We start from the raw sequence: 25,415 nt of genomic DNA on the forward strand, positions 1-25,415 counted from the left end.
ACGTGTGCTTTGAATGCAGAAACAGCATATTCTGACCTCTATACGCTGAACTCGGTCTTGACTTCATGGTCCTTTGTGGTGCTTCGGCATTCTTTTGTCTGGCTTGCTCTACAGTACGCGGCAATTCAATTCAACACGCAGGCCCTCTCAAAAGGTCTAAGGTCAATTTGCATATGAGGAACGTATGTTATGGGTTGTACTTTCTGCTGGCAAACTTTCTTGGCTGGAATGTTTTGTGTTTAACACAAGCCACACATTGCAATAACTGAAAAGAATTGCAGTAGGTGTTGAACATCAGAATAACCTTTGGTCTACAAGGATAAATATATATATCAGATGCTCTCTTAATGTGGAAGTGAAGCAGTCAGTCAAGTTTACATTAATTTGTAAATTGGTTTCCACTTTAATGAGAAAATATTTAACAAACTCGATTAATGTAACCATTTCGGAGAATATCGCGTCTGACTTCACAAGGTTGGTTTAGTTCCCACAGCTAAACAGATACAATGGAAGTAATGGACTGAACACGGAGACTGCAAAGCTTAATTTAACCCAATGCGTGAGATTGTGGGTGTGAAGCTGGTGCAAATACAAGCATCAGATGTGGGTCTGATATAAAATATAGATATTCTATTTTTCTTTTTACCCTTTTAATTACTAATCATTTGATGCACTTTGGTCCACTCTCTGTATTATGCTGCCTGACTGTCTGTCTGGGTTTCAACCATGGTTTCAACAAGGTCCGATACTGACAAAATTGCAGCTTTTTACATCCTTCATACATGTTGAGAGATCGAGTTTATAAGAGAATATGTCTTGACATAATCCACAACAGCGTGACTTAGTAAAGCGTGAAGTCATGTATGATATTCATCGTTGCATTAGTCTGAATGTAAATCCCGTCGTCAGGCAGCGATGCACCAGCGCGAGAGAGTGGACCAAATCGCATCAAATGAAAGGTATTAAAATAAGAAAAATTGAAAAAGTATAAATATTTTATATATATATATATATATATATATATATATATATATATATATATATATATATATATATATATATATATATATATATATATATATATATATATATATATTAGACACTTTGATGCTTATTTGCACCAGCTCTACGCCCACAACTTCACGTGTTGGGTTAAATTAGGCTGTCCAATCCACAGTATCTGTTCAGCTGAGGGAACGGAACCAACCCCATGACGTCAAACACAGCAATATTCCATCCAAACAGCAATATGGCGTTGCCCTTGCGCTAAAAACTATAGTAAAACATGCCGTTTTCTTTTAAATGGTTACATTTATCGAGTTATATTTTCAATTAAGTAGAAACCAATGTACAAAATAATGTAAACTTGACTGAGTTCTTCACTTCCACTTTTAGAAGACAGTTTTGTCCCAAAAAAACATGCATTGATATTAAAATGCTAAACATTACTAAGTGTTTTATTACTAGTCTTATAGTGGCTGATAACTGATAAATAAGAATGTATTTATTTTGCTTTAGGTTTTTTCATCTAATATGCCTATTTTACTTCATTTTATTTTATTGTGGGTGGACAGCTAGTTTTATAATGCTTAAAGAAATTCTGTTAAGGACTACACAATGCTAGAAGCATTACTATTTTGTCATCCTACTGTACTACAGCTGGAAGCTAGCTCTCTGAAACTCTCACATGGTCGCCCACTGAAGCTAAGCAGGGCTGTGTCCGGTCAGTAACTGGATGGGAGACCACTTGGGAAAGCTAGGTTGCTGCCGGAAGTGGCGTTAGTGAGGTCAGCAGGAGGCGCTCAACCTGCGGTCTGTGTGGGTCCTAACACCCCAGTATATATGCTTATTTCATGCGGCTGCCATTTTAAATAACCAAATCGAGGCTGTGGTGGGAAGAAACCCGGAAGTATAGGACCAGCACTGTAAACATTGCGGTAACATGCTGTGGAATACAAACCTCCAGCTGTTGCTGCGATTTCAAAAAGCAGAAATGGTGTAAACATCACTTTAATATCATTCAGTAAGTTTAATTTAAACAATTAAAAGCAATTTAGCTACAAACAACATCACAATCTCTTTAAGAGTAATATGCTTAAGTGTCCTCCTAGGCTTCAGTTCATGGCACCAGTTAAACACTGTGGGGACGCTTCCCTGCTTCAGCCTATGTAACCCGGTGAGCGATAAAACACTGCAGTCCTCTGTAGCACACCCTTGTGTTGTCTGTAATAGTGTTGTCCTGGTACTTAAGTTTTAAAACTGTCTATTTCCTGCTAACATTAAAGCGCTGCTGAGCGCAGATGACTCGACTGATGTTCACGGCTGCTTCGCGCTCCAGTCTCAGTGTATCTGTGTTTGTACTCAGTTTACCGCTCTTCACCCAGTGCAAACACAGATACAGGGAGTCTGGAGCGCGAGTGCGAAGCAGCCATGAAGATCAGTCGAGTCATCATGCAGATCGCACGGCTCGTCTTTGTTTGTGCTCGGTAAACAGTGGAGGGTGAACTGATGACCTTTTCGGCCAATCATAAGCCATCAACAGTGCCTTAAATGTTAGCGGGTAATTGATGGTTTTTCTTTTAATTCAGCATCGTGACAAGTCTAATATAGTGAAAGAATCAGTATATTAACTCGAGTTTGATAAAAGGCGTCTAAAATGTGTGTTTGGGAAAGAAAACGTTAGCTAACTAATGCCATTTCCCTTAACTTAGCTGAAAATGAGCTCTGATATCCCTTTTTATTTTCAGCATTCATTCAGAACGGACCTTTGGGTCACTCAGAAGGTGGTGAAAAGATAAATTTGTGTCACTTTCTCCAGCTGATAAGATAAACAGCCAAGTACACAACGTTCCAATGTAACTCCCGACGATACTTCTGGGTTTCTTCCCACCGCAGCCTCGATTTTGCTTTTAAAAATGGCGGCCTCGTGTAATCAGTCTATTGAAGGGGACTCTATACTTTCGGATGAGATGATAAATAAGGGGTCACCAACCTTTTTGAAACTGATAGCTACTTCTTGGGTACCCATTAATGTTGAGGGCTAACAGTTTGATACACACTTCTCAAGAAACAAATTTACTAATTTTACTTTTAATTCGATATTATTATTAATAATTAATGATATTCATCTTCGTAAAGACATGATCATGTTAAGGATTTTTCACAATAGTTGTCAACAATGATTTAACAAGGTATCAATATGCAACACTTTATTTTTATAAATCTCTGCAAGAATTTACGTTTTCTAATGATCACTGCTACAATATTTTCAATAGCCACTAACAATTTTTAACAAATCATGCACTACGTTGTACCATGTTTGTACAGATTGTCAATTGTGTAACATAAATTAACTTTCAGATTTTACTGAAATTATCACCTAATCTACAGCATTTTTACATAGATGACACTCTTCTAACCATTGTGGTTCCCCCGAGTTGGTCTAAACTGTCTTTAAGCACAGTTTTGCCTTCCCATTTATACCTGTGTTATATATGCTGAGCACTGTATATATACATTTTATTCTTGTCCTAGCAGAAGAGAGTCACCAGTGGAAAACAAATTTCCTGTCCTGGCGTTCTGACATCCAGCCTGCAGTAGGTCCCATGTTGCTCGGATGTCTTGACAAAAGTGTTTGCAGGCAGATCTGTGAGTGTGAGTATATAGACACCAATGACAGAGTGTTTCACCAGCAGCTTGTCAGAATGTGTATACGTGCACGTGTGTGTGCAAGTGTGTTGTCCTCCGCATCTGTGCTCCCCTCCTCAGCGTGTGGAGCTCCTCTATACTCTGCTGCTGTAGGGTAATCTTTTACACTAGGCAGAAGAAGGCAGTGGAGGGTGGAAATGAGCTTTTCAGTCTCACTCCCTCCCGTATTCCCCCCTCAGCCTCGCTTTTGTACCCAGTGCCCTCCTTGCCTTCCACCTCTATTCTTTCAGCTCTCTCACCTCCATTGTTTTGCTCCCTTTCTCCCTGGGTGTACGTCGAGGGCACTATCTGTGACTGTGAAATCAGACCGTGTGGCGTCACCTTCCGCACGGCAAATTGCCGCTTGATCATTTGCTTGCCTGTCATTTTAGCAGAAAAAAGTTTTTCTTTCTGCTTTCTTTTTCGGGTCTGGTTTCTCCGGCGACCTAGGCTTGCCCTCTAGGGGCTGAGGCAAATCACTGCAGCGGCACCGGTGCCCTCATGGAAAGTGTGCTGAGGCGTTGGCTCTTGGAGCGAGGGCACAATGGGCTGCCTCTTACTCCCTCCTCAGCAGCCTCATTCAGCTCCACACATATTAGAATAGTTCACAGGGTGCCCCTGCTTTCCAGGTGATAATGAAAGGCGTTCCAAAGAATGCTTTCAACACGACGGTTCCTCTTCAGTGCCCCTCACAAAGTAGCGCACATTCGGGGTATGAATGTACCTCAGTGTGAGCAGTGCCTCTTGTTGAAATTCAATTTCCTTGGTATATTTCTTTAAGTGGACCGAAGGTCTATCAGGAAAACTATCAATGCTTTTACGTCTTTCTGTTCTGCAAGTGTCACTGTTTTTGTGCACTCAGAATGGGGGACTATTCAGTTATTCAAACTAGACCTAATGAGGGAAAAAATGATGATGAATTGATGAGTCTTAGAAATGATGGGGAAAGTCATACCTCACTTAATTAAAAGAAATTGTGTCGGTTAAGATTTCTCGTTTAGTTCGGCTGTTATTTAGATTTTGATGTCACAGATACTGATACTTAACATTCTAAATAGAAATATCATAATGTTTTTTTCCCACTCAATTTCAGATGCAATAAACTTTTGTTAGTTCATGTAATCCCTAAGAATCTTGGGGTTGCTATGCTGTACTATTTGAGCTACTTTTATACTGAGCTTCTATCCCTTTTTATTTTCATTTTGCTTCAAATTGCTCTTAGTGTATCATTATTTACTTAAAAGGGCAGCTTTTCAAACAGAAAAATTACAAACCCTTAAAAATATGTATGATTTTTAAATGTTATTTTATTTTGATGAACATAGTACGTTTGTCCATACATTGTAAGTCAGTGGTCACCTAGCTATTTAGTTACCAGCATTAAGCAAATTATCATTCAGTTTTAGAATAACAAATGTATTATTTTTTTCATTTTTAAATTGAAATTGCAAATAAATAAATAAATAAATAAATAAATAAATAAGTACGTACATAAATAAACTACTGAATGAATAAATAAACTACTGAATGAATGAATAAATCAATAATAATTAGCTAAATACATATTAATATTTTAGTATTTTGATGTTTTCATTAATATAAAAATATTTAATTGTGTTCAGTAACATTATTTGTTGTGCTATCAAAGCCAGGCATTATTAATACAATTTCGCTGGAACTGTACTGAAATCCGTGACTACAGCAGCTATTTTGACAACCCTTGTATAAAGAGTTCAAATACAGTTCAACACTTTAAAACGGCTTACTTTTATTTTAAGTTATACACCATGTCTAATACGTCTCTACTTTCTGCACCCAAGTAACTCTTGACTGCTGAAAAGCATGGTTTTACTTATGACACTGTGGGCTGCCTTTTATACTCAGAGCAGCTTCATTTCTCTTTCTGTCTCCTGTCACCAGACCCTCTTCCATCTTTTCATTTGCTTTCATCAGTCGCTCTCTTGCTCTGTCCATCTCTCTCTCGGTCCATCCCTCTCGCACTCTGTCTCCGGTCTGAGCACGCTGACAGGCCTGGCAAAGACAGAGTGCGGACGTCCAGCTTAAAAAGTGACCGCCCTGTCCTGCAGCTGCACAGCTGGGGAGCTGCAAATCTGTCATGGCCAACTGCAGCCTGCTAGTCAAACTGACCCGCTGTTAGGAGGAAGAGAGAGAGAGAGAGAGAGAGAGAGAGAGAGAGACAGAACAAGACAAAGGTCCTGTTTACAGATGGGATTAAGATGCATTTGAGTTGATAGGATCGGAGAGAGACAAGTAGATGAGGGAGAAATGTTCCTGTTTACAGCTGGTATTTAAATCCACCTCTTTTGTCCACTTTTGACCACTTTTTTTATTTCTAGATGGGTAAATCTGCTCATATGATTTAAAGTAAGTGTTATGTTTATTCTACTGATTCAGTGGTTCCCAAAGTGGGGGTCGCGAGATGCTTGGTGATTTCCAAAAATCTTATACAGTATGTGTGACTCTTCTAAAGCATAAAAATACCACAATATGTTTGCAGATATTTAAGAAACATGCCAAGTGAACATACTTGTTTATCTGAAAAGCCATGCTGAAGTCAGTTATTCTGCTTAGAAAAATATCTGTTACGTGTTGGAATGTCTCTCTGGGTGGGTTAAATGACCAAAACAATTCCACTTTATCCAATTATATTTCTGCACACTGACTTGCCTTGATGGAAAACTGCATATTTGATTCATTTGTTCAGAAGGGCTCTCAAAACTTGCGCCTGTGACCTAAATGCGACCTCCGGTGGACAGTAGCAGACTCTGAAATGAGAGGCAGATTCAGAGTTCCACATGAGGTTATTAATTATCAAATAATGTAAATATTATGAGCGTAAATATTAGGTGAGCAGGTTACATTGTAACCGCGTGTCCTAACAACACGCTTTGTGACAAGGTATGCAGTGATAAGCAATTTCAAGTTTGCACCAGACGAAACACAACAAAAATTTAAATACTGCCATTCAGAAGCACAGAATATGCACTCACTCAGCAAATGGTAAGGTTTATAATCTATTTAATACATATTAAACCACTTTAACATTATTAAATATACATGCTGAATCACTATGTGTTGGGTTTTGAATCAGTTCCAAAGTTTAATTTAAGACGATTTATTTTCAAGATCTGAGGTGAACTATCTGCTGCTGCTTTCAGTAGTATGGCAGTAAATGGCATGTAAAATGGCATTCAAACTCACATTGTTAGCATTTAACACTGAATAAAGCACATAAGGTGTACCTGAGGTTATCATTGTCAGTTTTCTGTTGTTCAGCTGCAAGAAACAGAAACTGTTTGTAATATATAAATTCGAGGTGTTGGTTAGAACAAAAATTCCTTTTATTATGGTAAATAGTCCTTCTATCGCGTGCTGTTGCTTTTATATAGAACACGATTTAAATCAGCCTTTAGGCTCGATTGTCGGCCTGTTGCTCCTGTTGGTTGTCAATCTGGCGACCTGCGCTTGCATTTGTTTTGATTCAGGAATGCAAAACCTAGTTCAACCACTGGGTGTCAAACTTACATACTGCACCTTTAAACTGTTAGATTTACCATATTTTATCCATAATCTACAGAAGATACAAATGGTATTTAATAGTTGCAAAAAAAAAAAAAGAAAACAACATACTAAATAAAAATCCAGTTAATATTACATTAAACAAACGATTAATGACTTCATTTGCATAAAGTCATTAAAATGGCTTCATTCAAAAACAAATTATATGGATATACTGTATGTTTATAACCACCTCCGAGGATAGTGGGGGTCGCGAGTCACAGAAATTGTTATTTTGGGGGTCACGGGATGAAAAGTTTGGAAAACCCAATTATTAATCCACTAAAAAAAATGTTTAGTAATCTTCAATCAAAGTCTGACTAACTGCGTCCTTGTATGGAGTGGCAGTCTTTCCTGTTGATATCAGTTTGATTGCTTTAAACACAATATTTTTAACAACGTCCCTCTTACCGTTAGTTTGCTACAAGAGAATGATGAGCAAAAAAGAAAGCCCCGCCCCCTACTCAATATTCCACTTCAGTTGGAAGTATATAAATATACTCAAATAAAAGTCTCAGCAACTTCCAGGTTCATGCAGACTTTAATATCGGTAAATAAGCTCATGTAATTGACATATGAATGCAGCAGCATTGCATTCTACTATGATTGTCACAAAAACTGTGCCAAATGCTATGGGTTTAACTTACAGTCAGAAGTGCAATTAGGCCAGTAGGCAAATTAGAAATGAACAAGCTACAACCACAGTTTTTTTTTGTTGTTGTTGTTTTTACCAACAACCGCTTCCTTTGTGTAGATTTTTTATCTTGCAAAATGCAAAATGTACAAAAAAAAAAGCACATTCTGAAACATCATGAACAACAAGTTATGTGTTTTTTTTGATTGAACAGAGTAGTATGTCCAATTCTGTAGGATCATAAAACCATAGGAAAAAAGTAATCGGATGACTTAATAGTTCTGGCTAGATTCTGAAGTGCACATATCTGGACACTTTCCTATCCAATGATCCCACTGGACAGGATTTGTAAATGACAATGAAGCAAAAGCAACTGGTGGTGTAGGTCACATGACACATATGGGGGTTGTACTGTAGTACAATCAACTCTTAACAATGCTGCACACATAGAAGGGATAGTTTACCCAAAAAAGAAAACGACCTCATCATTTATTCTCACTCAAGCAGTGTTAAACCTTCATGGTTTTCTTTCTACTGTTGAACACAAAATAAGACATTTTGAATAATGCTGATTACTGGCATCCACAGGAAAATATTTTTATGAAAGTCAATGGTTGCAAGCTACAGTACCAGTATTTTTCAAAATGTGTTCTTTTGTGCAAGATAACAACCTCAAAACTCCAATTCCATGTGCCAAATTCATAGGATTTTTAGCTAGTCATCTGTGTGCATGATGTCTGCAGATTAGGCTCTGAAGGATTTGATCTTGTCTATTGGGATTAGATTGGATCCATGTACTTTACTATTCGTCAGAGTCAGGTGATTGATAGGTTGTCCTGCCCTCAGATCACCATTGAAAATTTGTTGTTACAAAAGAAAGTTATTTAAATTAAAGATTAAAGAATGTGCATGAATAAATACTTTTTTTTATTACACAGCTGTCTGGGATACTCGATTCTGATTGGTTAGTCACAACATTCCAAGGTATGTTATCTCCAATAACAACGCAGGCTCATCTGGAAACTTAGAAACACTTTGACCATCAGTGAATAGGCCTACTGTATGTTTACATCCATATACTTACATCCACATTCATATGTATCTGCTTATCTGTCACGCCGCTGTTTGGTGTCGTCTAGTGAATGAATCATACGTAAGTTATATGCTAAATTGAAATGGTTTTATTTCTGTCAGCTTCATGTTTTTGACTGTTTGGTGCTATCTTGTGACTGAATAATGCGCAGGTTATTGTATTCTTCATCAGCTTCACTCAGCCGATTTTGTTTTTGTCAGCTTTAGATTTAATGTAAGAATTTATAAACTATTATGGCTTAGAACAATGTTTTGTGTCTATTGTGTGTAAAAAGCAGGATAAAGTACAGTACATATGGGATGGTTGTTATTGCAGTATAAAGCATTGCACTGCCTATAAGCCTGTCTGGCTTTATTCTGTGATAACAACCTTCTGGATGTATACTCCATCTTTAACATAACAAAATACCAATAACAGACTGGAGATGATCCACCAATCAGAGCCCACTATGAATTTCACGCAATTTTAATTAAATCAAAACTAAAACAGAATGTTCTGACAGAACAGAACAGAATGCTGCTATATGTAAAGGATACACTTTGTGTTTTTTATAAAGTTAAATCATGTTAACTTTATCTAGAAATAAAATGATGAACCTGTAAATGTGCCCGATAGGGACCCTAAACATATATTCTGCCATAATATTCTGTGTGTAAAGGAATTTGATGAATTATTCTTTTGATAGCATTTTCTTCTCTTTCATGACATACATACAAATCATATCTGAGTGAAATGTGAGAATAGTGATGCTGAAGCGCAGGAGAATAATTTAGAATAAATACAGCAATCCTTAAATTAGGAGGAATATTAGTTCACTGTGACTTTAAAAGCATGGCTACCGCTTTGGTGAAGGAAAGCCCGGTTTTGAGGAGTATGCAAAAGCAAGAGGGACGGGGGTAGGAGAGCGAAAGGGACCACGGCTGCCTCGTGCCGGGGACAGAAGGGGGGCATTAATCATTATTGGCGCACACCTCCGTCCATGCCGCACCCTGACGGCCCTTCCACCCCTGACATAAATCATAATTCCTCCACAATAGATCCCCTCTCCAGCACTCTGCGGAAAAGTCTGCTACTCTTATTGATTTTTCCTTTTCTCCCTCTGCCTTCCCTATCAGCACCTGCACCCCTCCCCCATGTCCACCGTCACCTCCGCCAAGTCATTAGGAAACATAACTGATATGATATTCATAGAATACTAAATAAACTTTACGAGGACACGCCACCGTACGTTACAGAACCCCCCCTCCTCCCCATCTTTTTGATGCATGAGAAGCCAGTGTGGAAAAAACAAAACTAATGATATAAAAATTACAAAGCGTGCTCTGTGCTATTACACCTCTATTGATTTGTTTTTGAGGTGCACCTAGGCTTATAAAAGTTGCTGGGGGAGATTAGAGAGAGAGAGGGACCACAAAGGGAGAACATAGAAGGAGAGAGACAGATAAAGAGAAAGAAAGAATATGGAGTTGAATGCGCTTTGTTCACAGACCTTGGGTCAGAATGACTGTAAGTGTCTGGTTTTGTGTGTTGAGTGATGCTAGAATAGCCTGTAGTGATTTGATTCGGACAAAAGATCATTGATTTGTGAACCTTGACCTCAAAGTGACCCCTGTGGTGAATTGCATTAATGTGGAGATTTTCTTTTGTATAAAATACTTACATTTGTAAAGGTTTTTCCAAAACAAGTATTTATATAAGTATTTACAAGAATGTGTGTTCAACATTTCAAATAAAAATGTTAACATGATGTTAAAAGAACAATAAGTCAATATAGATTGTATTTTTAGACCTTACATATTCAGACCTGCTGCCATTTTTTAATAATATTGAATTTATAATAAATGCTCTAAATCAGTGGTCCTCAACCACTGGGCCGCGGACCAGTACCGGTCCATGGATCAATGGGCTATATGCACACGGACTTTTAATTTTCAGCCAGGCAGCCCAAGGGCTTCCGGTGAACTGTCTTTCCATTACAAAATTATCAAGTTTAAGATTGCATTTCTTTAAAAGTCAGCAATCTTCACTGCCTGATAGATATACGATATGAAGTGAGCTACTGACGGCGCTAGTGGTTACAACGGTCTTTCATCTTTTTTTATGCTTGAACAACTAAATGAATGGTTAGGTCTGTTTAACTGAATGTATTGTAATTACATTACAACATCGAATCTATAAACAACCTTGTCAGATTGAAAATAGTCATTAAGTTTTCACTGGAAGTTTATCGTTGGCTTTAAAACTCTAGTGCAGCCCCTTGGGACAGTTGCACAAAAAAACATTAATTATTTCCGTTTTATTTATTATCAGACTCTGAACGATCTTTTATTTTGAAAAGTCTTTTATTTTGAAAAATGTCCGTATATTCTCGCTTACATCGCGATCGCCTGGGTGCCCAAATTTAACCCACAAGCAGCAAAATGAGTAAGAAACAGACGTCTTTGGAAAGTTTCTTTGCTAAGGGGGAAATGCCAAGTGAAAGGCCCACAAACTGCCAAGGAATAGATCCGCAACCCATTTGTCAACAAATCAGATGAATCCAGCATGGCTGCGCAATGACGGGGATTGCATATCGCTCTTTTCTAGAGTTTGCATAAGTTTATTTCCCATGGAGGTGCAGATGCAAAGTTGATTAAATCCTGCGAGCGCACCACGAGTCAAGAATTGACCGATCAGCTTCAGCTTGTATGGAATATACACATTTCGGTAAGACTAATTATCACAGACAAACACAAACACCCAAACACTGCAGTGCTTTGTAATTTTCTTCATAAATAAAACTTGTATCAGAGTTACAGCAGTGTTTTGTCAGCTTGTCATCATCCTCTGAGAAAACGGTTGATGGTCGCCCATGAGGACCACTGCGCTAAATGCTAATTTTCTTATGTGCATTTTAGATGAGACATTATTGCCAGTTTATAAAATAAAACTCAACTGAACTTTTTTTACTGTCGACTGGTGGTTAGCACTGTCGCCTCACCGCAAGAAGGTCGTTGGTTCGAGCCCCGGCTGGGTCGGTTGGCGTTTCTGTGTGAAGTTTGCATGTTTTTCCCGTGTTCGTGTGGGTTTCCTCTGGGTGCTTCGGTTTCCCCCACAGTCCAACGACATGCAGTATAGGTGAATTGAATAACTAAATTATCTATAGTGTATGTGTGTGAATGGGTGTGTATGGGTTTTTCCTAGTGATGGGTTGCAGCTAGAAGGGCATCCGCTGCCTAAAACATATGCTTGATAATATGCTTGACCCCTGAATAATTAAAGAACTAAGCTGAGAGAAAATGAATGAATCGATTAACTTTTTACTCAAAACAACAATGGCAAATCTATATAACTGATAATAACTTGAAGTGCTCTCCTTTTTTCCCGGTGCTATATGTTTTGTAATAGTTTTCTGTATAACATTTTAAATCATATTTGTATGAAATATTTTATTAGGTTTTACAAATATTTAGTGTAATACACATTTACATCTTGCTGTATAATCTTAAGTGACAGTAAACACATTAAAAAGTAAAAAAAAGATCTAATTCTTCTGAACTTTTGTACTTTTAAATCTGATAAAAATTATAGCACATTGCATGCTACTTTATATTATAAAAATGATCATGCCAGAGGAAGATTTCACCTGATCATTAATGACGTTTCAACAAATCATGTTTACATTTATTAGCTGGCATGCTAGCAGTTTCATCACTCACATGGCACATTATAAACTGAGACCGCTTCTCCCCAGTGCATGTTCTGACATGATCATAGACATGGTCATGGTCATAGACACACTTTGTAAAAAGCAATTAGTTACTTTACTTTGAAAAAAATTAATAAAACCGTTGCCTTTCTATTAAAAAAAAAAGATAATCAGTTTAAGATAATTTGTTTATTGCTTTTTAAAAATGATCCTCTCATTAAATTCTCCTACTGTTCATTCATAAATTCATTCATTTAGTGATTTAATTTTTTTTTCACAATAGCAATTTAAACAATGCACATTTATTCCTAGGCAGATACTTAGCACTTGCTTCCTGTCTTATCTCATCAATGGGAAAAAGTTGACACGTTGACTTTAAAAAAAGTGAGTAAACCCATTGTAACTTGGAAGTGAAAAGTTGACTTTATAATTATGCTCATAATTAATTTACATAGTTTAAGGTAACATATTTAATCACTTAATTAAATAGTGAACTAATCGATTTAAAAGCAACAGGTTTACTCACTTTACAAGTAGTAAACTAATTTCTTTAAAAGCAATGAGTTTGCTCAGTTTTTTCAAAGGAAATTCAATCAATCACGTTTTACAGTGTGAGGTGAAATCTGTCATCTTAACTCATGACTGCTCAATTCTGGATAGTTGCTTTTGCTACAAAACCTGCCTTCAGTAAAACACATTAAAATCCATTGAAATATTTGTGATTTGAATGTTGCTTTGACACACACACACACACACTAACACGCACACACACACACACACATATATATATATATATATATATATATATATATATATATATATATATATATATATATATATATATATATATATATATATATATATATATATATATATATATATATATATATATATATATAAAGCTTGGCACACCTGTCTTTGGGAATTTTTGCCCATTCCTCTTTGCAGTACCTCTCAAGCTCTATCAGGTTGGATGGGAAGCGACGGTGTGGAGCCATTTTCAGATCTCTTCAGAGATGTTCAATAGGATTTAGGTCTGGGCTCTGGCTGAGCCACTCAAGGACATTCACCGAATTGGCCACTCTAACATACAGGCTTGATTGGTGGATTGCTGCACAGATGGTTGTCCTACTGTAAGGTTCTCCTCTCTCCAGAGAAGAACGCTGGAGCTCAGACAGAGTGACCATTAGGTTATTGATCACCTCCCTGACTAAGGCCTTTCTCGCTCAATCACTCAGCTTACATGGCCGGCCAGCTCTAAGAAGAGTCCTGGTAGTTCCAAACATCTTCCACTTACGGATGATGGAGGCCACTATAGAAACTTCTCTGTAACCTTCCCCAGCCTTGTGCCAGAGAAAATCCTCTCTCAGAGGTCTACAGACAGTTCCTTTGTCTTCATGCTTGGTTTGTGCTTTGACATGCACTGTCAACCCTGGGACCTTATATAGACAGGTGTATACATTTTCAAATCATGTCCAATCAACTGATTTTACCACAAGTGAACTCCAATTAATCTGGAAACAGAATGTACCTGAGCTCAATTTAGAGCTTCACATCAAATGCTGTGAATACTTGCGTACATGTGATTTTTCAGGTTCTTTATTTTAAATAAATTTGCAACAATTACAATTTTTTTTCACATTGTCATTATGGGGTATTGTCTGTAGAATTTTGAGGAAATAAATGAATTTAATCATTTTGGAATAAGGCTGTAATATAAAAAATGTGGAAAAAGTGAAGCGCTATGAATACTTTCCGGATGCACTGTAATTAAGTCAGAATACATGGTTACATTTGAATAGCTATAAGTGGAGAAACATGCTTTTGGCTTTCTACTCTACCAACAGGTGCTAGCCTGGCCAACAGCTCTCCTCCTTAGGTTTGACCTTAAAGTGCTAAACTCCCACTGCTAGAATGCAACAAGCATTTTTATGTTCTGAATCAAAAGAAAATGTTCAAATTGACCGTTTTGCTGACATGTGTGACCCTTGTGGATAAATCCATTGATATGTTTGGCACATTTGAATCCTTAAAGGGTTCTTCTGCATCCTCCAATCCCTGCTTTGCTTGCAGTTTTCCCTTTTCCATCCCGGATCTGCTTTGCCTTCATTTTTCAGCAGGTTGGATCCATGTGGCTGTTGCATGCACTTGACATGGGAGCTGAGGCCGGGTCGGGATTAAAGCTTGGGTGGAGGGATATTAATGTGAAGCGGAGGGGACAAGGGCGCTCCTGTCCAATTACTCTGTACCTAGTCACCGCCATCCGGCCGCAAAACAACAGAGGAGGAAAGGATTAATTGCCTTGGACTCTGCCCCCACTACAGGCCCAATTATGGAAACATATTGGCTCCCAGCGTTGCTACAGACACTGCTGTGCTGGGATATTGTGTGAAATTTCTAACCGTTTCCAGAGGTCAGGATGAGTCGACTGAAGCAGAGGCTGAGAAAAGAGTGTTTGTGTGTGTGTTGCTGTGTTATCTCAGTTAGCACGTTGTTGATGTGACCTGTTGTCGATGCAGAGGATGAAACTTCGTAGTAGAAAGCACAACAAACAAACAAAATCTTGTGAGTTTGTGTCTTTTAAGGATATACAGTATACATCCATTCATTTATTAGATTACAGTAAGATTAGTAGTGTACGTCTTATTCAATGCTCAATAGTATTTTTCCATCCATCTATTGTTCTATCATTCTATTTATCATGCTATCTTTCTATTTTGCCATCGATCCATTTATCCATCTATCAATCATTTATGCCATCTGTATACCATTCTGCCTGTTGATCTGTTCATTCGTTCATCCATCCATCCATCCATCCATCCATCCATCCAATGTTCTATCATTCCATACATCCATCCACCCATCGTTCTTTTATGCCATCTGTATACCATTCTGCCTGTTGTTCTGTCCATCTGCCCATTTGTTCCTCCATCCATCCATCCATCATTCTTTTTTGCCATCTGTATACCATTCTTCTTGTTGTTCTGTCCATTTGTTCATCCATCATCTGTTTCATCCATCCATCAATCCATCCATCCATCCATCCATCCAATATTCTATCATTCCATCCATCCATCCATCATCTTTTTTACCATCTGTATACCATTCTTCTTTTTGTTCTGTCCATCTGTCCATTTGTTCATCCATCATCTGTTTCATCCATCCATCCATCTATCCATCCAATATTCCATCCATCCATCCATCCATCCATCCATCCATCCATCCATCCATCCATCCATCCATCCATCATTCTTTTTGCCATCTGTATACCATTCTTCTTGTTGTTCTGTCCATCTGTCCATTTGTTCATCCATCCATCCATCCATCCATCCATCCATCCAATATTCTATCATCCATCCATCTATCCATCCAATGTTTTATCATTCCATCCATCCATCCATCCATCCATCCATCCATCCATCCATCCATCCATCCATCCATCCATCCATCCATCCATCCAATATTCTATCATTCCATCCATCCATCATTCTTTTTTTGCCATCTGTATACCTTCTTGTTGTTCTGTCCATTTGTTCATCCATCTTCTGTTTCATCCATCCATCCAATATTCTATCCATCCATTCATCCATCCATCCATGCGTCTAATCCATTCATCCATCCATCGTTCTTTTATGCCATATGTATACCATTTTGCCCGTTGTTCTGTATATCTGCCCATCCATCCATCCATCCATCCATCCATCCATCCATCCATCCATCGTTCTTTTATGCCATATGTATACCATTCTGCCCGTTGTTCTGTCCATCTGCCCATCCATCTATAGTTCTTTTATGCCATATGTATACCATCCTGCCAGTTGTTTTTCCATCCATCCATCCATCCATCCATCCATCTAATCCATTCATCCATCCATCGTTCTTTTATGCCATATGTTTACCATTTTGCCCGTTGTTCTATCCATCTGCCCATCCATTCATCCATCCATCGTTCTTTTATGCCATATGTATACCATTCTGCCCGTTCTGTCCATCCATCCATCCATCCATGCGTCTAATCCATTCATCCACACATCGTTCTTTTATGCCATATGTATACCATTTTGCCCGTTGTTCTGTCCATCTGCCCATCCATTCATCCATCCATCGTTCTTTTATGCCATATGTATACCATTCTGCCTGTTGTTCTGTCCATCCATCCATGCGTCTAATCCATTCATCCATCCATCGTTCTTTTATGCCATATGGATACTATACCATTCTGCCTATTGTTCTGTCCATCTGCCCATCCATCCATCCATCCATCCATCCATCCGTGTGTCTAATCCATCCATTCTCCATCCATCCATCCATTCATCCATCCATCCGTCCGTCCGTCCGTCCATCCATCCGTTGTTTTTTATGCCATCCATATACAATTCTGCCTAATGTTCTATCCATCTGTCCATCCACCCATCCATCTACTTTTTATCAATACAATTTACCATTCATCCATCATTTAATTTTGTATCAGATCTATCTGTCCTTCCGTCCGTCCGTCTATCTCTCATGTTCTGTCCTGCTCTGTTTTAACATATGCTCTCTTTCTATTGTTTTATCACTTTCTCTGTTGTATGTTTGGATCTTCATATCATCTTTCAATCATTTTATATACATTTTATATATATATTTTTATTAAACTTTTCAGTTGTTTTAACTGTTCTTTCTAGAGTTAAATCAAAGTTCTTTCCAATTTCCAATCATTTATTTATTAGTTCACTTAAAATATAAGTAATAAAAATATCCATTCATTATCCTACTGTTCATTCATTAATTCATTCATTCATTTAGCCGTTCATTCATTTAGTGATTTGTTTTTTTTTTCCCCACACAATAGCGTTTTAAACAATATGCTTTTATTCCTAGGCAGATTCTCAGTACCTGCTTCCTGTCTTATTTATCTTATCAATGGGAAAGGAAGAGATTCTCATATCTACCTCTAATCGAAGTAAACGAAGCCATTACAGTATTTTCTAATCACAGATTGCTCTACTCTTTCTCTGAGCGCGTCGACACTGTTTCCCCACAAATGGAGACCGCATTGAGCGCAGTTTACCTGGCACGTTGACTGATGCAGACTCCATGAATCCTGAATTAAATTGGCCCTTGATGAATCTCAAATGTCCTCTCCTTTTCAGAGTAATACAAATCCAATGGAATCCAGTCACAGCTCAAATAAAGCCATACATTCCACCTGGAACCACTGGCTGAGAAAAAGAAAAATTACTGCAGCCGAGATGCAGGAGGCCAGGAGATGAAGGAGAGAATGCATTGCCCGTGCTGTGCTGCATTAGGCCTGTCCTTTAGCGTGCGGAGGGAAATATTACAGGGATGAGATCCTTGTGTCGCCTCTACGCCTTCAGCTCATCGAGTAGACAGGTCAAGCCAAGAGTAAATCAGCCTGCGCTCCCCAGGCCCAATTTCCCCCGAGAGCTCCATCCTAGACCCACTCAAATCAAGTAGGCTGCCCGACTTTCAAACAGAAAATCAAGGAGACTCCGCAAAGCGTGGACAGCACGCCTCTCAACAGAGTGAAATGGAATTTAGTGAACTTTTCTGTTGATCTACCACACATTGTTTTCTCTCTCTCTTTCCTTCTAAGAATGCAGTCCGATTGAGTCGCCTCACATCCTAATGCATGGAAGGGACCGAAAGCGGTATCATTGGGGTCTGGGGAATTGATGTTTGTGCACCTGCAGAGCTATGAGGATGTGTGGATGATGGCTGGTTTTCAGGCACGCTGGCGGCGTTCGGTGGCTGCGGTGACTAAGCACCCTCTTCTCGTACCCTCGCCCTCCTCCGTGCATAACCTAATGTGAATAATGTTTCTCCTCAAACTCCTCTGTTATAAATGGAGTGCCACTCTGCACAATGGCAAAGTCAGGGCTCGTATTGATTAACTCTCGTCATCGACTCCCACTCCCACTTCCATGATTTATGATTGTCTGTTATTTTTGCATTAGCAATCAAATTCATCTTGTCTTTCCTGACTAGGGTCTGGCTGAGCAAACAGTAAACATATTTAGCTTGCACGGCACTGCTCCCAGCGCTGGCCCATTAAACATACTGCTCTCTAAAAAAAAAAAACCCTCAGATGCCTATCAAGGGCCAAAATAGTACAATTAGGTGTGTTCTAATGGGAAGCTTTAATGCTTCATACATTATATTGTGCTATCATCTCTCTAAGTGAGTTGCAGTATAGTGTGTATAAAATGTAAGACAATTGTGGTGTAATTCTAATGCATTGTTTGCTGTGGACAGTTTGATCCTTTGAGATTTATGGTTGTGTTGTCACATGACATATAGTTGTGATATCACATGTATGCTATTCCTTAGAAATAGAACCCTAATATTCATCTAGATTATTTTATTTTTCATTAAATATTATTATTTTTATATATACAGTGTTCAGTATATACTGTATAAATACAGTACATCCCTCACAAATCTATCTTTTAAATTCATATTTTTAATAGGAAGCTATACTATATTATATTTGTGCATATACAGGGTGGGCCATTTATATGGATACACCTTAATAAAATGTCAATGGTTGGTGAAATTAACGTCCTGTTTGTGTAAAGTTACGTTTAAAACCAAGCACACCTTTGTTTTTCTTGTGAAATTCCTAAAAAGTTTATTAAGGTGTATCCATATGAATGGCCCACCCTATACATTTGATTAGTCAGTACTGAAGCCAAATCTGGAGCTTATCTAACAAAATAACTTATGATAACAGTCCAAAAACAATTACAGCCAAATGTAAGTTATAGAAAATATTAAATACAAATTTTAAAAAAGAAGAAAAATCAAGAGAAGCACAAAAATGTAATTATTTAGTTGGAATTTTGTAGGTTGTAAATATTTTTGCTATATTTTGCTTGAGTTTAATTGTATTATCTTTCAATTTCTAAATATATTTAGTGACTAAAATATTAATTTAATTAATAATTCAGTTATAAATAAATTTGTTTTGTTTAAATGCACATAAATACATTGCCTATATTCACTGAGAAATGGATAAAAATATTAATTTTCAAAATGGCATGTACTCAATTATGCTGAGCACTGTACATGTACAAAGAACACAACATATGAATGGGCTCCAATAACAGGCCCATAGCCAGCCCAGTGAAAGGTGTGGTTCTATTATCTCAAAAAGTGGACCTGTTTTCAGTTCGCCTTATGTTCTATTTATTTAGGAGGTTTAAATACTGCATTTTAGTGACATTTTAGCACTATTTTTAGCTGGATTAGCTTGTCAGGTAGTCATCATGACCACACGTTTTGAGGTACCAAAAGCATTTCCTAAATATGGAGAATAAAGAAATATGAATAAAACTTTAAATAAAAATGTGATTACATCATATCATACCTGTCAACACTGGAATGTGAAAATAAGGGATATGCCCACATAATAAGGGAACCCATACCCCCCCCCCAAATCTGTTCTTCTGGAGCTGCTTCATTGTAAATAAACAGTTAAAGGGTCAGTAATATGTTCAGTTTTAAACAGTTCAGCGTATTAAAATAAATAGCTATTATAAAGAAATAAAATCAAGTTATCAAATCTCAATCTTTTCTTCATTGTATAACTTAAACATTCTGATTAAAGAGCAACGAATGAATCTCTTTTATTTGGATTTTTCCTTTGATTACATTAAATAACAGAGGTGTCACTAGATAACATCTAGTGTTATAATGTTATAATGAAAGCATTCGATTGCTTTCCTAACTGTTTCTGCTCATTTAGGACAAAATTAGTTGTGTTTGAAAGAAAACCCACCAAGCTCGACATCTTTAGATGTTGTTGTTATTATTAGTAATTATCTGAATATGTCTGTTCAAACACGAACCCAAAACCAAGACTTTCACTCCGCTTCAAATCGCGAGTACAGAATCCGTTTGGGAAACAGGGCGACGGCACCTGTAATGAAAAGGAAGGGAATCCCGCCGTTTTTAGATTTTTTTCAAAGTGTTTTCATGCCTAAATAAAAAGAAAGCACAGAACAGATTTACATTTAAGAGCAAGGGGCGGCCCCCAGTGGTTCGGCGGGATGGGTTGCGTATAGGAAGGATCGGCTCTTTAATATTTATTGCCACCCTTTAGATATAGACTGGAAATACTGGAAAATACCTTTACGGGATGATAGCGGGATAGAACTGTAAAATACAGGAGAATCCCGGGAAAAACGGAGATGAGAGGTATGCATCACATATATCATTAGAAAAAAAATTTGTTAAAGTTTTAAATGAAAAACATAAACAAAACTGTAGCCTATTGTCATTTATTGGGCAAATAACAGACTGACCAGAACGTTCAACTTTCCTCGATCAGAATTTGGCCATCTGAATATAAAATGTAAACATAATAAAATAATAATGATTTTTTTTAGTCTCTTTTGGAAGAAAAGTAAATTTTGAAAGTTCAGGGATAACAAAAATAGCCTAATTAGTATTAAAATTACCTTTAATATGGGCTGTTTTTGGTGCTTCAAACCTTTTTATTGGTATTTTTTTCTTTCAGGAATAAGGTCCAAGATTCTGACTAAAAGTTAGGCTACTTATGGTGAAAGCTGACTTCACTTTCATCATATTGTGTGTTTTCTTGCACAGCTGGATGTTGAACTCATGAAAAATAATTGTCTGCATTCACAGCAGTCAAAATGAGACGAAAAATGTACCTTTTATTAGTACGGGGTGGGTTTTTCGAACCACCCGAACCCCCCCTGGCTACAGGCCTGAACAAACTAATAGTTTGATAATAATAATTAAGTTTGTCTGCATGGAATTCTATAGTTTGATCTCATAAGATTTGTTTCAGGCTATTTGCTCATATTAGATTATAATATAGTATTTGTATATTTTCTAATGTGACGCTTTAATTTTTTCATACGTTATATTGTGCTATCATCTCTGTGAGTTGCAGTAGTGTGTATAAAATGTAAGATAATTGAATTGTCTTGTTTGTGGTGTAATTCTAATGCATTGTTTGCTGTGGACAGTTTTGAGATTTACGGTTTTGTCATATGGTTGTGATATCACATGTATGTGCTTTCCCTCGTAACTAGAACCCACATATTATTTGGATTTTTATTTTATGTTATTTTCCATTGAATTTTATGTTTTTTTCACATACATGTACAAACAACACTCCATATGGGCTCCAATAAAGTAATAGTTTGGTAATAATAATTATTAAGTCATTGTTAAATATGTCTGCATGGAATTCCTTGGTTTGGTCTCACGACTTGTTTCAGGCTATTTGCTCATATTAGATTATAATATAGTATTTGTATATGTTCTAATGTGACGCTTTAATTTTTCACACGTTATATTGTGCTACCATCTCTGTGAGTTGCAGTAGTGTGTATAAAATGTAAGATAATTGAATTGTCTTGTTTGTGGTGTAATTCTAATGCATTGTTTGCTGTGGACAGTTTTGAGATTTACAGTTTTGTCATATGGTTGTGATATCACATGTATGTGCTTTCCCTCGTAACTAGAACCCACATATTATTTGGATTTTTATTTTATGTTATTTTCCATTGAATTTTATGTTTTTTTCACATACATGTACAAACAACACTCCATATGGGCTCCAATAAAGTAATAGTTTGGTAATAATAATTATTAAGTCATTGTTAAATATGTCTGCATGGAATTCCTTGGTTTGGTCTCACGACTTGTTTCAGGCTATTTGCTCATATTAGATTACAATATAGTATTTGTATATGTTCTAATGTGACGCTTTAATTTTTCACACGTTATATTGTGCTATCATCTCTGTAGGTTCCAGTAGTGTGTATAAAATGTAAGATAATTGAATTGTCTTGTTTGTGGTGTAATTCTAATGCGTTGTTTGCTGTGGACAGTTTTGAGATTTATGGTTTTGTCATATAGTTGTGATATCACGTGTGCTTTCCCTTGTACATAGAACCCACATATTCGTCTAGATTTTTTTATTTTATGTCATTTTCCTTTAAATATTCAGCTTTTTTCACATACATGTACAGAGAACACTCCATATGGGCTCCAATAAAGTAATAGTTTGGTAATAATAAGTATTAAGTCACTGTTGAATTTATCTGCATGGAATTCTTTGGTTTGATCTCACAAGACTTGTTTCGGACTATTTGCATAAATTAGATTATTATATTGTACACACGATTAAACTACACCTACTGTATATACTAATTGAGCAGATTTGTGTGATATATCTGTAAATGTTCCCCAATTTGCTTGAGTTGAGTTAAATGCAATGCACAAAATGTATTAGAACAGAAAGTGGGTTGTTTCTGTTGACAGTCTGGGTGACGCCTTTAGTCCTGATATCTATGCTTTGTCTGTCTATTTATGATTCAGGCTTTGAAAATAAAATAGGCAATGACTGCAAGGCTACGATCAGCTATCAGTTTAAACACAGTGTCCACTGCTGTCAATTTGGAAGACTGCCTATTTCCCTCCAAACCAGATCTAGAAAATGTCAAGGTACACAGTGATAAGTAATAGTAACCTCTTTTCTTCTGTGCCTTTTTCCTCCTAGCTGCCCGGCTCTTTAGCCTGTGGCTTGAAGCGATAATAACAGCCGTGAGTGAGAGGTGTCCGGGTGAAGGAGGGTCCCTTCTTGTAATAGCGAGGGCTGTCTGCTTCTTTGGACCCTCGGCTCGGGCTTCATTGAGATTCCATTAGGAGCAAGGGAGTGCATAACCCCCCCTCGCTACCCTACCCCTGAATTCGGCTGACACTCGCACAGGATCGAGACAAATTGGCTCTGTCATAGTGGACAATTTTGAGATGAGAAGTAAATTAAACATGTAATCACGCACGGAGGTTCTCTGTGAAGTTCAGGGCCATCCGTGTCATAGCCTTGAATCACGAACTCTCCCTGTTTCTCTTCATTCCCTTCAAACTCTTCGCAGGAGCTGGTGTCACTACCAGAGGCAGATGGAGTAGTGCACTTGAACCCTAGTAATGGCTTTGGATTGTGTTCGAAACACTCCAGAAGTCTCCTCTTTGCTGACATTTGATTTCTTTGTGGAGAGCTGGATAAAGGCACTCTAACTTACAGCGATTGAGCAGCTACAATATCCCGCCAAAAAAAAAAATAGAAGGAAAAGAGAAAGGAACTCCATATGAAATGTTATTCCAGCATTGCCCTGTTCTTACAAGGTATCCTTCATTGTAGCTACTTGGCTGCAGTATAGTTCTTGTGTTTTGTCCCTGTGATCTCAAGGCCAGATCCCATAATCAATGCCTGAGCGGTGGCTTTGGCGCCGAGCGTGTTTGCGGTGAGTGGAGGAAGCAGCAGCAGGAAGTGTTCGGGGCTGCTGAAAAATTAAGTCCCATTGGTGTAATTCAGCAGTACACTGATAGCATCAGGTTTCAGTTGGCTGTATCAGGCAGGTATTACCACCCACCAACTGTAATCACTAATGAAGCCGGCAGCGAGTTTATAACGCGCTAAATGATGCGGTCCACTCCAGATAAACACGTCCTAAATAAACGATTTGGGTGGTAATTGCACTCTGCCAGGGCCCCGTTAATAGAGTCAACTCAGCTGATGAGAGGGTTAACTTCTTTTCCGAAGGAGCCTCTCACTGGCTCATTGCACTCTCATTTCTACAGAGATCTTGGCATTCCCCTGGTTATCAGTGTACTTAAAAAGAAAACCTAATTAGACCAAAAAAGGCCCCCTTTTTTTCTTCTTCTGCTTTTTCTCTAATTAGGTCCTTAACATAATTAGCAGGTAATGTTAATAACCCTCTTTTAAACTCTATTAAAAGGCTGTTTGAGAGTAATTGGTTGAGGAGGATGTCCTGCGTGGAGCAACGGGTCCCTCGGTGGGTGGAAGCGGGAGACCGGAGAGGCATGCTGGGACGTCAGTTCATCAGGGTTGGAGTGCCACTGCATTATAGCTCGGGCCCCACAGGAGTTCCCTCATCATCTGACTGTATGCCCAATGCATTAATATCGGCACCCATCCACCCCTCCTCTTTCCTCTGCGCATCTCCTGGGCTACACCAGGTCTTCGTCGGGGCGGTCTGCAAAACAATGGGCTGATTTAAAGGGGAGCCAGCATTTGATCGACGTTAACCATGCGGCCGTTGCTCGAGTATGGCTGGAATTAGAATCCACCAGGGGGCATTGTGTCTTCAGTAATGTTCTCGCAAATTACCATCGAGAGGACTGGGACCATTGTCATTAATGTGACTCCAGTGAAATATTTATATGGGTTTTGGGAAGTGCTCTAGGTTCCAGTGAGTGGTCTGTTGGCTTCGCAGAGGAGGAGGAGGATGAGGAAGAAGCCGCCGTCGACCAGAAGAGCCCAGTCCTCGTCTTTAATTAAGTATCTGAAACATCAATTTAAATGTAAATATCGGTGGTGCAGCTCCACTCATGCGTAAATTAGAGCGTTGGCCCGGCACATTGCTCTCTCTCTCCCAAGTCCCCGCTCACTTACTCTGACATCTGCTCACATCTGCTGGGCCCCGGGCTTTCCCCAACACACACACTCACAGACATACACACACAGTTTTACACAATTAAAATTGGACTCATTCTTGTGCAAGCCGATTTGCATTCACAGACCTATACAATGCATATATGTTGCTATATGTCACATGCATTGTTAGACTAGCAAAGTTTTGGAAATGACAGCCATGTCTGTGCACGTAAATCAGTATCATTCAGCATCATAGGCATCAGGGTATGTTGAAGCTTTAAACACTGATGGT

This window comes from Danio aesculapii, chromosome 15 (genome assembly GCF_903798145.1).
Source record: "Danio aesculapii chromosome 15, fDanAes4.1, whole genome shotgun sequence".
Classification (NCBI taxonomy): Eukaryota; Metazoa; Chordata; class Actinopteri; order Cypriniformes; family Danionidae; genus Danio; species Danio aesculapii.